Source organism: Emydura macquarii, unplaced genomic scaffold (assembly GCF_026122565.2).
Source record: "Emydura macquarii macquarii isolate MOO-44397 ecotype Brisbane River unplaced genomic scaffold, CSIRO-AGI_Emac_v2 contig_2676, whole genome shotgun sequence".
Lineage (NCBI taxonomy): Eukaryota > Metazoa > Chordata > Testudines > Chelidae > Emydura > Emydura macquarii.
The window spans coordinates 34,460,874-34,475,590 of NW_027132813.1; the positions used below are offsets into that span (position 1 = coordinate 34,460,874).

The 14,717-nt window shown below is 38.2% G+C and overlaps 1 long non-coding RNA gene across 2 annotated transcripts in view; it reads right to left on the bottom strand.

The window, feature by feature from the left end:
- Positions 1 to 14,717, bottom strand: part of LOC137164560 (uncharacterized) — a 109,945-nt gene that overhangs the window by 7,529 nt on the left and 87,699 nt on the right. Inside the window, exons 4-5 of one of the 2 annotated variants that reach the window (XR_010923110.1) lie at positions 4,555 to 4,692; positions 2,063 to 2,174 (exon numbers count right to left, since the gene is read on the bottom strand). This is a non-coding gene — a long non-coding RNA (uncharacterized lncRNA). Of the gene's footprint in view, positions 1 to 2,062; positions 2,175 to 4,554; positions 4,693 to 14,717 lie in introns of those variants that run through there. The other variant, XR_010923109.1, reaches the window with a different exon arrangement.

Genomic DNA, 14,717 nt, shown 5'->3' on the forward strand with positions numbered 1-14,717 from the left:
ACATTTTGGATGATCAAACAGCTACTTTTCCTTTGCTCCCTTCTCAGTTATCTTTCCCCAAAAATAAGCTTACAGACAGGATGGTAAAACTGGAAAGATTTCCGAAGAGAGATGAATTCCTAGGCTAGGCTTAATCTTTACCTGTTTAAGGGAAGCTGGTATTTTGCACATAGAGAGGCATTGGCAAATTTTGCCAGCAATGAGTCCCACATCTTGTTTCTCTCATTGTGCTTGCAAGCCTTGAGGGGCATGGGCTCCAATCCTAACATAAAAAAAATAGGATCCATAGTATGTTCATCTGCAGTATATGCATTGAACCAGGAAGCACTTGGTTGTCATCATGACCTGAGCCATCTTACAAGACCTATTTTCCTTAGGGTCAGTGAAGTGCCACAAGACAATAAACATGGAATATTCCAGTATCAGGCAAGAAAAAAACTCTGTTCATATAAGATATCTGTGGTACAGTAGGCTGGCCTATATACCATCGTGAATCTTAGTTTAATCCTGTCCTTGGACTTTTACATGTAGTGGACATCCTCAAAAAATTCAGTTTTGATCTGGGTAGCTTCCTGAATCTTATATCAGACAGAAATCATAAAAACTCAGCTAAGACACATCCAGTCAGGTCTTTGGTGTTTCAAGCAAGGTTGGGGCCTCAGTTGTGAATAAACCATGGAACTGACTAAATGTATTAACCACCAGTTTTGCATCAAGTGGAATTAATTCTGGGTTTAATGGCTAGCTATACATTAGGGTTGTAAAGGCTACTAGCAGTCAGTGCCCTAAATTAAGTGAATGAGATATCGGAGGTGAGACGAGGGGGACCAACAATAAATGCTACCTGCTTTGAGCCTTTATGTGACCCAAACAGAAAAGGCTTAACTTTTGTTAAAATTTCCAAATCCTACTAAACTGCCACTTCTCCCTGTAACTGAAGTGACCAATCACTGCTAATCAACACAGCTCAAATTTAAAATATTAAGTATTGAACCCTCATAGGATCAATACACAGAGTAAACAAATTCACAGAAACACTCATTGAGTAACACTGAATAGTAAGTAAATTCAAGGAAGTTGAAATCTGCTCACAGACATTCTATCAAGTAAGTTAATTGCTCAGCTCTGCTTTATTATGGAGATCTTTATGGTTCTGGGCAAGCCTGCCTTCCTGAAATACCTTCATCACTCCTAGTACTAGAAGTCCTTTTTGCTAAAGCTAACGTAATAGTGTTGTATTCATGAAGCCTAGTTGGTGCTAAGTGTGCCAGTAGGTCAGCTGAAGTGCCAGCAGAGTGGTAGCAGTATGCAAAGAGAGTTTTTATTTATTTAATGGTATTCTATTAAATAAGGTGAATTTTGCTTTTTGTTTTCATGATGTATTTGTTGGCTGCCAATTTTTTCTCCAGGTTTAACATACTGTAGGGTGCATTGTGATTTTGATGAAAGCTGAAAATATTTTAAAATGCTGATCTTAAAAATGTTCTGACTGAAAATCAGCCATCCTCCAAATAACTGCACGTGCAGGCCAAAGTTTAAGGGCCCAATCTCACACCCACTGAAGTCAATGCCAAAATTCGCACTGACTTCCTTCAAAGCAGGATGTGAACCCAAGATGGCAACTATCCTTCAAAATGTGCAGTTTTTCCCATTTTATCAAAATGTGTAGGAGCAATGAACATTGCAAACAAACTAGTGTGTATATAAAGTATACATAGGTCTTGATCTTGCAATGAGAGGTGTGCTGTCCAATCCCAGCATCTGTACAGAACCCCATTGGAGTCAGAAAGTGAAATCCTGGCCCTTGTAAAGTCAAATCACCCATTAACTTCAATGAGGCCAACATTTCATCCAGAGACCTTACTCCCACCAATACCAATCCCTGTATGTTGACATCCTTCCTATCACTGCACAGTGAATTGGAAAGACACCCTAGAATAAAGGAGAGAGCAAAACAGGGAAGAAAAATAAGTAGTTCTTTTTTGCAAAACACCTAACTTGAACATTTTTGTCAGTGAAATATTAGGAACAATTATGATGGTTCCCTTAAAGTTGGTTGGTTGTCTGTATCAGTTTGTCTATCTTGCCTTTTTGACTGTAAATTCTTTAGGATAGGTAGTGTCTTTCCTCTATGTTGTACAATGCCCAGCCCGTGGAGGGCCTTTAAGATGCTACTGGAATATAAATGTAATAACAACAATAGTAAGTTTTTCTAAGAACAGTGAAAGTAGAACCTAAACATACAATTATTATTCACACAATACCTAACCCCAAGAAATTCCATGTATTATAGTGCATTATGATTTTAAATACAAGCTGAAGTAGTGATTAAAAATTCAAGTGATTGTTTCACCCCAGATTGAGTTTAGTCTCGTATACCCTGAGCAGGCAGTTTTCACTTTTGTTCAAATTAAATTTGAAATATATTTTGTAGCTCTCCGAAACAGGATCAAATGATCCCCAAATGTCATGTGCCAGTGGCAGAGAGGGGGCAATCGCTAACCAAGGCTATTGCTGAGTTCATACAAACACTGTGAGCTCTTTAAGTGCTTCCCTCCCAGGAGTCATAGTGACAGTCCTTGCTTTTTTAATTTTACCTTACCAGATTTGCTGTTTTCCCTTCCTTTCACTAGCCCTAATCAATGCTGCAGGTCAGGTTGAAAGAATGGACAGCCCTAGAGCCACATCCATTTAAAACACTTTGATGCAAATATTGATCCAAAGAGCATAGACATGTGGAGGCGCTGGTTTTTTAATGGACATGCTTTTTTTCTCCCTCTAGGTTTTCTCTTCACATGATAAAATAGATCACCACGTATCCAGGTCTCAGCTGTCTGCCGAAGCACAGGAATGAATTAATAGATTCAAAGATAGGCCAGTCATAATGTTAAAGTCAGATCAGAATGCAGGATGTTGTCTGCATCAAATGCAAGTACATTACCTGGTTTGGTTTTCTTTGCACTTTTCACACTTTCTAGCAGCGCTATTTTGGCAAGCAAGTTACAGTGGCAGGTGCCTCATGTTAGTTCAAGCAGTACTGCTGATACCATGTCCACCACGGCTATATACTTAATTCCCATGTACACAAGACTAACAAAGCATTTTATTAGAAAGCCACTGTCCATAGCTTATATTTAGAAACAGAGGTTTAGTCCAAGCTGTAATCCAAAGACAAGATCAAGGGAAGGAAGGAATTCTAAGGACTGCTTTGAAATTCAACACTAAAAAAGATCTGACATTCTTCTATCTGTCGGCATTTTTAGGCTGGACTGAAAATAAAAAGAAAACCTGTTTGTACAGAGAAAGCTTGCCTGGCCCTGTGCCAAGACAGGAAGTCTATCAAAGCTGGGCAGTGTTTGAAAGCAACAGAATACTGGAACCAAAAAAAAGAGGAGGGATGGGGGAGAAATGAGTTGCTTTCACATTGACTTTTTTGCTGTGTTTTAGATTGTTGTTTGCCAGCTGCATTCACAACTGCTTGCAGCTATACCACTCCCCTGTTTAGTCAGCCAAAGCTGCAAGCTCTTGGTGTGTCTGATAGCCCTATCCACACAGTATATGTAAAACAGAGGATGCCTCTAACGAAACTTCCGCCAAAGCAGCATGGCTTGCACCAGGAATGCAAACATACAATGGTCTATGTCCTTCCCCAACTCTAGGATGAGTAAATTCGTTCCTAAGCATGCCTGACTATCATAAAATAAATCAGGTTGGGTGTACAGTGGTATATGTAAAATATGCTCTGTGTAGGTTTATCAGTTCCGAAGGCCTAAAGATAACACAGGAGAGGATTGGTCTGTGGTGAGGAGCCATTCACTAGATACACATGCATGCGCACATACACAGACACAATTATAGCAACATACGAAATGAAGTCTCACAGCCTTTGACCTCAATACTTAAAATATATATATATATTTAGACTTTCTAGCTGTAATATATTCAGGTAAAAATGGTGCTGTCATCTTGATCTACAAGTTAGAAAGTTATTACTTTTAATATGCCACTACCCTAGGCCTGTACTGTTATGTAAAAGAAAAATAACCTTGTGTGACAGTTTAACATTGATCGATGTGCCTGCCAAATGCAAAGAGATAAATAAGCAGGTGATGAATAAACAGCACTTCAAGTAAAGACATTACGCTGCATGCATAAAACGACGCCAGGCACCTAGGAGCTGTGGGTGGCCGAAGGTTAGCCATTTCATGCCCACTCAGTAAAGCAGATTTAATCGCTTCCAATATTTTCTGTTAAAAAGCACGCTTAATGAGCCAATTTCACAAGCCCAGAGAAACTGATTATTATCTCCGAGTTCCAACAGAGTTGGTTGTTTTCCAAGAGCCAGTTTTTCCTTGACGGGATAAAAACCTTTTAGGGAGGGTGGGGGGAAAGAAAGAAAGAAAGAAAGAAAAAAACTGGGCCTGGAGGAAGAAGATGGCACTAGATGGCAGTATTGCTCTGTTGTCTGAGGATGTGACTTGGCATCAGGGTAAGGCTCGGAAGATGATGGCTTGGAAGCCCGCCTAGACTGTAAGTAAAGCAGAAAATAGTCACCTGAAGATTTTGGATTTACTCTTTTTCCTTTTTCTCCGCCCTGCCATTCTCTGGTGCTTCTCCTCAGTGGACATATGTGTTTGATGGAGGGAAGATGGATCTGGCTGTCCTTCCATCTGAGGTCTAGTAAGCAAATGCCTACAACCGAAGCAAACAACACTGAAACCCTTGAAAATTCACATGATTACAAGTGGAGGGAAACTTTTCCTTCCTGCTTCTTTCCCACAGGAGTAAAGAGCCAGGAAAGTTTCTTCAGCCCTGCACTGATAAGAACAGCCTATTTGTTCTCTCTCCTTTTATTCCCCCTAATACTTTAAAATTCAGTGGCTGCAGGGATTCGCTATGGGGCTAATTTTATTCCTGCAGAGAACCAATTCACCCCTCACTAGATCTCAGTAACTATTGACTTCAGTGACAGTTATTGGTAGCCCATGGAGAGGGAAGGGAGAACGAAGTCCCTAGGAGTCAGAATAGGTCCACCTTTGGAAAAAGAAAGAGGCCTTCACTTTAGGGAGCCAGTGCTTCTCCCAGGGGGATGTCTATGTGCCTCCCTCCAGCTGCAGAGCACCATTGTGGAAGCCACATAAAACACAGGGTTATTGTCTCCAGCAGCAGTTAGTCAATCGCCACTTACGAAAGAAACCCCAGCATAGACCTCAGCATATAATTAACTCATCTATCAAAAAAAAAAAAATCAAATTGAAGCGAACTGTTGTTGAGTTCTAAATCAGGAGCCAAGTTAATTATTTTTTATGAATATTCATAGAAAACTTGTACAATTTCCAAACTAGGCCTTCAATTACTAATCAGTTAACTAAATAACGGGTATGTCTATTTCTTCTGAGGATAAATTGGCTTAAAGATGCAATAGACCTTTCAAGTAGGTACAAAAAAAAACAAAACCCAGCATAAACTAGACAGTAGAAATTCACCATCCACAATTTGAATGCTGCTAAGATCTACAGTAGACTGTTCCCTTTTGCCCCAGTGAGTCGCTTACACTAAAGCAAGATATTTGATAACCTTCAGCATTCTCTGAGCTTGCATAGCGTTCAATATTAGCATTAGTCATAAAACTATCCAGGGGCTAAAAAACATAAGAGAACCCATTGCTGTACTATATACATGCTGAGGTAACACTTTAATCAGGAAAATGAGGAAAACTTAGAAAACCAGGATGGAGGAGTTACAAGTAACCCACAAGTTTCTGTTTCCTAATCACATAACAATTTTCTATATAAGTAGATCTTTTCAGGACTGGTGCTTCTGGAAGCAGATGACAGAGCCTGTGTTCAGGCAGTCTCTGTGATTCCTTTCTGCTGACAAACCTTCTCCCTGCTGATGACATAGGGACCAAATATGCAAGGTATTGAACCTGTCCAGGGTTCAATGGGAGTGGAAGCTGCTCAGCACCATGTAGTAAGGACTCAGCACCTTGAAGAATTGTGTCCATATGAAGAAATTCCATCAGGATTGCAGTGTGGACATTGTAGAAATAGCGGAGGAACACACAGGAACCCAAGAAACAACCATATTTTAAATAGAGACCAATATAAATATAGACCAGTCTTGGTATTTATTCATTCACACACACACCAAGATCCATCTATTACATACCATGTCCTTCACCTTTACACAAAAAAAGGTGCTTTTAAATTGTTTCAGTGCAGGTCAGTTCTTTATTTATATTTTATAGATAATTCTTCAGTGAAAGATTCATTTACCACACATACTAAGAGTACAGAGTGTGAAGAATATAGCAAATACCTAAATGAAAAGCTAAAATAAAAAACAGACAGTATCACTTTGCAGACTATGGTAATATTCAAAGCTATGTGTTTGGGAAAGTATTTCAAATGGAATTAAGTAGCTATAGAACACAATTTCCTACCGACCACATTAGTATTCCCATTCATGCATTAGGATCATGCAAATGGAATTATTGCGTGCCCTAGTCATTTAGTGATAAGTGGTGGCAAAGCCCAATGGTTTTCCAATTCCAAGCCCACATAATGCATAATGTAGATAATTCAGTATCTTTTAAGCAAAATAAATAAATAAACAAACAAACGAATGAAAATATATTTTTCCTGCACTTGCAGACAAGCAGTTATTTTTAGATAGAGCACTGAAAATCAGTTAAAATACCTATTGTGAGAGTTCAACAATTACAATTAAATGATGCAGTAGAGTTGCCCCTTGATGTACTTACATAACTCCCAGTGGACCAGATTCTGCTGTCAATTACACCAGTATAAATCTGGAATACTTTGCTGTAATCAATGGAGTTTGGATTTACTTGCTCTAACTAAGCATTGATGCTTGACACTTACGCACATATTGAAGGCGGGAACAGACCCTTAGTGCATGTAAGAGAAATCCTGTGAAGAATTTCCAATAGGGGAACCCCTTTTAAATGTTATTCAAGAACTAAAATATAGCAGAGAGTGACAAAAAGGCCATCTTGCCTACTTCACAAATGAAATAATGTATGACAGATTCACAAACTGGCTGCTAAAGCTACTACTGGGGAGCACTGACATATCCCCCAGGCCATTTCAGTTAGGTGCTGACTTTGAAAACAGCATATCTGGGAAATAACTCACTCTTCCATAAACCCAGATCACCTGGCATCATGTCCTCATTCAAGTACCTCAGTTGCAAAGAAGGGCATCTGGGCATGTGGTTACAGCATGGCATAGATATAAGCACCACTCTAAATTTCTATTGAAGCATGCTTGTACCATGAATATTTCTATTAACATGTTACATTGCAAATCTATTCTCTTAGAAACTAAACATTCAGCTGAAGAACATATGTATGCTGAGAGAATATTCATGTGGTCTGCACCAAGGCTATGAATTTAAGAGGTCTCCAATGTATTTTGCCAATTTAAATCAAATTGCGATTGGTTTCTGACCTAACAGAGAAATAGATTTGATGAAATAAGACTGGTAAAACTCACTTTAGGACAAAGGTTGATTTGATAATCATAATTACATTTCTACTATCCCTATTTTCTTAAGTGTTAGTGGATTTATTGGACTTTTCCTGTGTAACCTATGGCTGATTTGCAGCTTCTTTGGTAATTTCTTAGTAGGCAGTAGCAATTTCTTATATCTTCAGTAATGTCTAGAATGTACATTTTTTATATTAATGATCTCACCAGGAGAAAAAGTGTACTGTGAATGCATGATGGCCATATGGAAAAGACAATGAAGTTTAGTAATTAAAACTGAAAAGGGAAAGAACTATGCAGTAATTAGAACACTGATTAATCAGCTGATAATTTTATCTTGATTAATGCTGCTGATTTTCCTCCTCTTACTGACCTAGGAAAGATAGGTTTAGACCAATTAAATATAAATTATTCCCTTTTTTCACATTCCAGGCAGATTCCAGTGTTCTAAGTCATAGTACATTTAAGATGTAGCACCGAATTGCTCTTACTAAATTGGGTAGCTCAACAAAAGGTAAAATAAGGTTTATGTTCCAAACATGCTGATGCTTTTATCTAAGGCAAAATTGGACAGAATTGGTTTATTTCACTATTATCTGGGGAATATTAAAATTAGATTAAATTGCTGTGAAAAAAAAAAAAACTTCCCTACTGTGATGGCTTTAGCACAGGGAAACAAAAAGAATTCATTCATTTTATTAGGCCCAAAATAGGGATGGATAATGTGGTCCTGAAATTTGAGAAAAGGATCCATATTAATACTATGATCTCCCTTCATGTGCAACATTGCAAATTTATTATTCATGGAGAAGAAGTTTTAATAGTCTCAGTCTGATTCTAGTGTTTATCCATAGGCCACCAGCAACAACATCCATGCACAGTTTCCCATAAAGAATCCAGTCTAAATCCTTAGGCCACTCACTGGGAATGTGGGACACCCATGTGGGTTCCCCCCATCCCAGGTGATTATCATAACCACTTTGCTATCTTGGGGGTTTCTCTCTTTTTTCTGGGAAAAATCAGCCATCCTTGAACCATTCAGATTAACTAAAACCCATTAGTACATATGTATGCAAAGAGAAAATATTAAGGGACCCAAACATGGCTGAACAGTTTTTGCAGTATTATATTTGCTCTGTCCATAAATATCACTAGCCATATCTGAACACACAGGACTTTTCCTGAAGTATGGCTGGAGGGTGAATGAGATGTTTCTCTCCATTTAAATCAAAGATGTGGGAACGGATGGCTCTGTAGTAGGCTATATAGCCTTTCATGATTAGGTCACTGGTTCAAAACCAAGATTGGTCAGTCATGCACAAAAGTTATGACTGTAGTAGTTGGTTGTCTATATGGTGGCCATGTTTCAAAAACCACCACACTAATTAAGAGCCTTTTTGGCAACATTATCAAGGACTGAATGGACAAAGGGAATGAACCAAAGGGAATCTTGCTGTGCTGCTGCCTATACTGTACTTGTTTTGTACAAAAGATTTTACTCTCTATGGGGGTATATCTACATTGCAATTACCCTGGGGTTTAGGACGCTGTGAGATGGGAGGGTCCCAGAACTCAGGCTCCAGCCCGAGCCCCAATGTCTACACTGCAATTAAACAGCTTGAGTCAGCTAGCACAGGCCAGCCAGGGGTTTTTAATTACATTGAAGACATACCCTAAGAGTCCAACAGCTTTCACAGATACAAATTTACAATCACGGTAATTAACATTAGAGAAAACAAAAGCATAACTGTGGAATGAATATCCAAATATGAACAAATATGTAAAAAATAAAATTCCTAATTCTTCCATCTTGAAGACTTCCCAGTATATCCTTTCTGCTCAGTGTCTGTCTCTCTTAGGGCTGGTCTACACTACACAATTAGGTGGACATCAGGCAGCTATGTTAATCAGATTATGACAGTATCTATATTACAGCCTTCCTCCTGCTGATATACACACGAGAGGTGTAAGTCTTAGGTCGGTCTAGTTATGGCAGTGCAGTGTCTGTGCAGACACTATATCTCTTACATCGGCTGTTGGATGGAGCTGTGAAATGGACAAGAAAGCCAGGCAGCTAGAGCCCAGCTGTCCCCCTCTTTCCTGGAATGCTAGACAGTTGGACCCCGCTCCCAGCTGGGAGCCAAGGCAAGAAGACCAGGTGCAAGTCTGCTCCCCACTGGGAGCCAGGCAGCCTTGTCAATGTCATTGCTTGGGGAAAGGGGGGGCACCCAAGAAGCCAGGATAGCTGGACCCTAGTCTCTGGGGACAAGAAGCCCCGGGCAGCTTCCCCCATCTCCCAGCAGGTAACAGTGAGGGGAGAAGCCCTACCAGTTTCCTCCATTCCTTGCGGGAAATGGGGAATGGAGGGAAGGGCAGCCCACTGGGAGCCTGTGGGGCAGCCAGGTTCCCAACAGGGAGTTACCAGTGGAGCTCAGAGTCTGGGATCTCAGCTCCCCACACTGCCCCTCTTATGTCGGTGGAAGCACTGGTGGTGAGGATGTGCACCACCGAGCCCAGGGGGGTAGTGTGGACATGCACCACCACAGTAATTATTGCAATGGCTGTAAGTCCATCTAATATAGGTTGACGTATGTTTCTAGTGTAGATATACAGACTGTAAGCTGTTTGGGGATAGGGATTGCATTCTATAAGCTGATTGGGGACAGGGACTGTACAAGGCTGAATACATTGTCAGTGCTTAACTGATCATAATTAACAATAAAAGGCCAAAATTTTCAAACCTGGATGACTAAATAAATCCACATTTAGACTGTTAAGTATGGGGTCTGATTATCCATAGTGCTAAGCACCCAACTGTTCCTGCTGAAGTCAATGGGAGCTGCTGGGTGCTCCACATGTGTAGCCTAATGTTAGGCATCCAGGTTTGAAATGTAGGCCAGTATGTCTAATCAGATGGCAACCCATTTGGAACATGATTTTCAAATAGATAGGTAAGTGCCAAATCAAAAGAATAAAAGACCAATGATTTGAAAATACATGGGAGGACTGGATTTTTATCGGTAAATGTCAATTTCACCATACACACCCAAACTGACAAAAAAATATTTCCATCTATAATAATCAAAATTTACAGATACAGGTCAAGTAAGAAATATATTGCTTGTGACCTTATTTGAGTTTGATGTCAGGATGTATACTTTGTATATTTTTGATCATTTTTGATCATTTGTGTTTTAATGGTTATAAAGCTTTAACATTTTGAATATCAACTTCTATGATCATTAAATAATTATTGTCTCACACCCATCATAATTTCCCACAACTGTGAAAATTTAAATTGATAAAAATAGAAGAAAATGCTTAAAACCCACAATTTTACACAACTGTGAAAATTTAAATTGATACAATTTGGGAAAAAATGCTTAAAAATAAAAATCAATATAATCCAACAAAATTATAAAAAAAAATTAATTCTGCCAAGCCTAGATATAAGACAGCTTCAACTGAAACCATATGACTATTGTGCAATTCCATTTTTTGAAGAGAAATGCAATTCAAGAGACCAAAAACAGCAGCTCAATTGTATTAGAATTTAAAGCAAGGAATGATATATGAAAAATAACTCATTATCACTTGTAGGAATACCATGTATATGTTAACTGCAAAATATTCTATGAGGCAAAGATACAAAAAAACCCAAAGCCCACTCTCCATTGGATATCCTTCATTTGTGTGTAAAGGCAAAATGTAGTGATACATAACTAAATGTCAGCCAGTTCTGTAAACCAGATGAACAATTTGTGAAAAAATTCTAAGAAATACAAGTGATATAACAAATGGCTGAAACACATGAGGAAGAGTGGGAAAAGTGCAATGAATCAATCATTTCTAAGAGCCTGAAATAAAATGAAGGTGTAATATACGATACAGTGAGATGATTGTTGTTATTTACACCTGAGTCAAAAGGAGGCATTTTTAAGAAAATGACCACACTTTTTTACCATATATGGCACTAAGCCATATTTCTAAGAACAATTAGTAAATTGGTAGCATAAACTACCAAAATGTCACCAACTAAATCTAATAAAAATGAAATTGTTCCTGCATTAGAAAAATAAAATAAAGTAAAAATTGAAGGAGATGTTTTTAAAGGACTACAAAATGTCACAATGATATTTAACCAAATAAAAGAATGAAAATATATCCTCATTCTAAGGAAAGAAATAGATCTATATTCTCAGGACTCGGGTTGCTAAATGTCATTTATCTAATGAAGGTTAGCCAAAACATTAAACATCTTTATTTTAGAAAAATCAAGATGCTTGCTCTGAAGATAATTTAACTACCCTATAAGACAGGGTTGGGCAACTTTATAATTAATTAATACCAGTAGTAAACTCTTCGGTAGGTCAGTTACTTAGTCATTTCAGAAAGATAACCTCCTAGAAACGTTTTGCATCCTTAAGAGCAAGAACATAAACTGGAGATCAAGCTTTATAAATATTACAGTGAACTCAATCTCTGAATCTGATCCACTGATACTCAAGTTTATATGACATTGACTTTTAAAATTAATGAGGACTGCTGTAAACTAAGATGAATGTAAGAAATTTACAATACCATACACTGAAAAGAATAGAACAAAAAATTAATGGAACAAGAAAATAATGCAAAAAAAATGTAAAATTGATAAAGTATTCAAAGCTGTAGAGAAAAAAGAAAACTGATCTCATATTAACAAGACTATTCTAGACGACAATCAAACAGATGATTTAAAAAGCCTTGAAGACAAACACAGATAGAGCAGCAAGCAAACTAAATTGTACAATAAAATGTCAGAAATAATCTAATCAAATCAAAAAGTGATAAAGTTGATAAAGGCATATCATTAGAAATAACTGTGTTAATGATACGACTAAGGGAGGGAAGAAGAGATTAGTTAAGATCAAGAAGACCATAACCTCTGATGTGATAATTAAGATCACCTTGGGCCGTATATACCACGCTGGATTTCAATAGTAGCTCAGTGAATAGAGTGAGGAAGTAGATGCCTCTGACTATGTGTCGGAATGAACCTGATGGAGGTTCCTGGTCCCCAAATCTTTTAACGTTCACTTGATTTATAAGACTGCGAGTCCAAGTGAGTCCCTGTTGTATTTTACAAGAGATTCCACTGAGGCAAGGGAATGTATTTCAGTTTATCTAAGAAACTGTTTCAAGGTAGTCAAACAATTAGCGCAATCAGCAAAGAAGAACACTGAAGTTCATTTTACGGGATGGATGACAAGCTAAAGGAAGTGAGAAAAACAGTAGAAATTAAAGTGAAGTAACAAATCTTCTAATGTAGGAAGAAGAAATGCTTGAAAAAAAGAAGTGAGATTGGTAAATTATCATGAGCCAAACAACCAGCTCTATATTCAGTGCCCACTGTGGTACAGAATATGAGAAACCCTAAGAGCAAATTTACTCAGGGAAACTGAGTCTTGAGCAGTTAGTCAGGTCTTTGAAATGTACCCCCCAATTAATTTATGTTTTTCATCAGACATGTCATTCCATAAAAACTATGTCTTGCTGTTAGCAGCACAAGTATTAAAATAAAGCTAATTTGATCCAAGAATCACCAGAACATAACTGGTAGGTCCAGAGAAATTAAAAGGCATTAATTCAGTCTGAGTGAGATTAGATACTATATACAAACTAATCTGTGATTTGAAGGAAATTTAGTACCTTTTTACAAACTGATTGAAATATTGAACCAAATATCCCAATCCTGTGGCAATAATATAATCTGAATAAATATTGTCTCTATATGTTAAATGAGACACCCTGTGTCTATCAAATGGAGTATGAATGATCAGGTTCGTCTTCTGATGAATAAAGCAATGAGCTAGAACCAGTGGGATGTCCAGGGGACCTCTAACTACAGAGGGAATAAACATCAACTGTGAAGGATGTTCCAATTCTAAATGGGAATGCTGAGGAGAAATCCTCAAGAGTATAGTATTACACAACACCAAACTAGCGCACCGATTTCCTGAGTACCCAACCCAGCTCAGACATACCCTAATGAATAATAGCATAACAAGCCCATTTTGGTCTAATTACGGCTACTCAGTTCCACTTTCAAGTTCAGTACAGTTAGTTCAAATGTTTAAGCATCTAACTTCAAACCAATATTCACTTCACACGTAGGGTAAGGATCTTGCTTTCTCTTGAAAAAACTCAAACTAGAATTCAAATCCTTATTTAAACTTAATCTTTACCTAATCTGACAGCTAATGACCTTTCACGTCCAGATAATTTTTTGAGCAGTTTCAGATAGAACTCCAAAAATTGCATTCCTAAATCAACAGAACATTATAGAACACTTTTCCAGAAGGAAACAAACTATTCCTTACATCTCCCAACTGCTACAGTTGGCAATTGCTTCCTTACATTTTCAGTATTTCACAGTTTTCAACAAATGGCATCGTTCATCGTTTTCCCCTACTGTCCAAATAGCTGAAGTTCTCCACTCCCAGCATTATTGAAGTCTCTTCTGCAGTCCCATTGGAATTTTTTTTATAAACTCTTGGCTCCTGGCTAACTCCACACTATGTCAAATCTCTGTGAATCTCCAACTTCTCTTGCCAGCAATTTTTTCCTTCCAGTCCCAGCAAATCACAAATTCAACACCCGGGCATAATCAGTTTTCTTCTAAAAGCAGCCATGATTGCCCTTGGTCAAAATTATTCTGTACTTTTCTGCGGCCCCAACAGCACTTTTCACAGTCAGGATTATTCTCCACATTGTTGTCTGCTGTCAAAGTCACTCAAAAATTCCTGTGGTCCCAGCAGCACTAAAAATACATAACAGCCTCCTTACAATAATGGCTGTGAATCACAGCATTCCTCAGCTGACATAAGTAGTTAAAATAGTTTTTTAAAAAGTTAAAATCAAACTTTTAAAAAGTTCAAGTGAAAAATGAAAAAAAGGTTGAAAAGGACTCCCCTACCGTCTAACAATATTAAAGTCTGCCTCAAATTTACAAACGTACTCAGCAACATCAAACGCGCCGGCTTCAATCACACGCGGCAGCTTCAAACCTGGCAGCTTCAAATGCGGCAGCTTCAAACACACGCGGCAGCTTCAAACGCGGCAGCTTCAAACACTTTTGTGGCAGCCATCTTGCACACGCTCAAAAGAGCACAACCTTAGAAACCTTAGGCAGGCACCTTATCCACTAGGCTACACAGAGTCTTT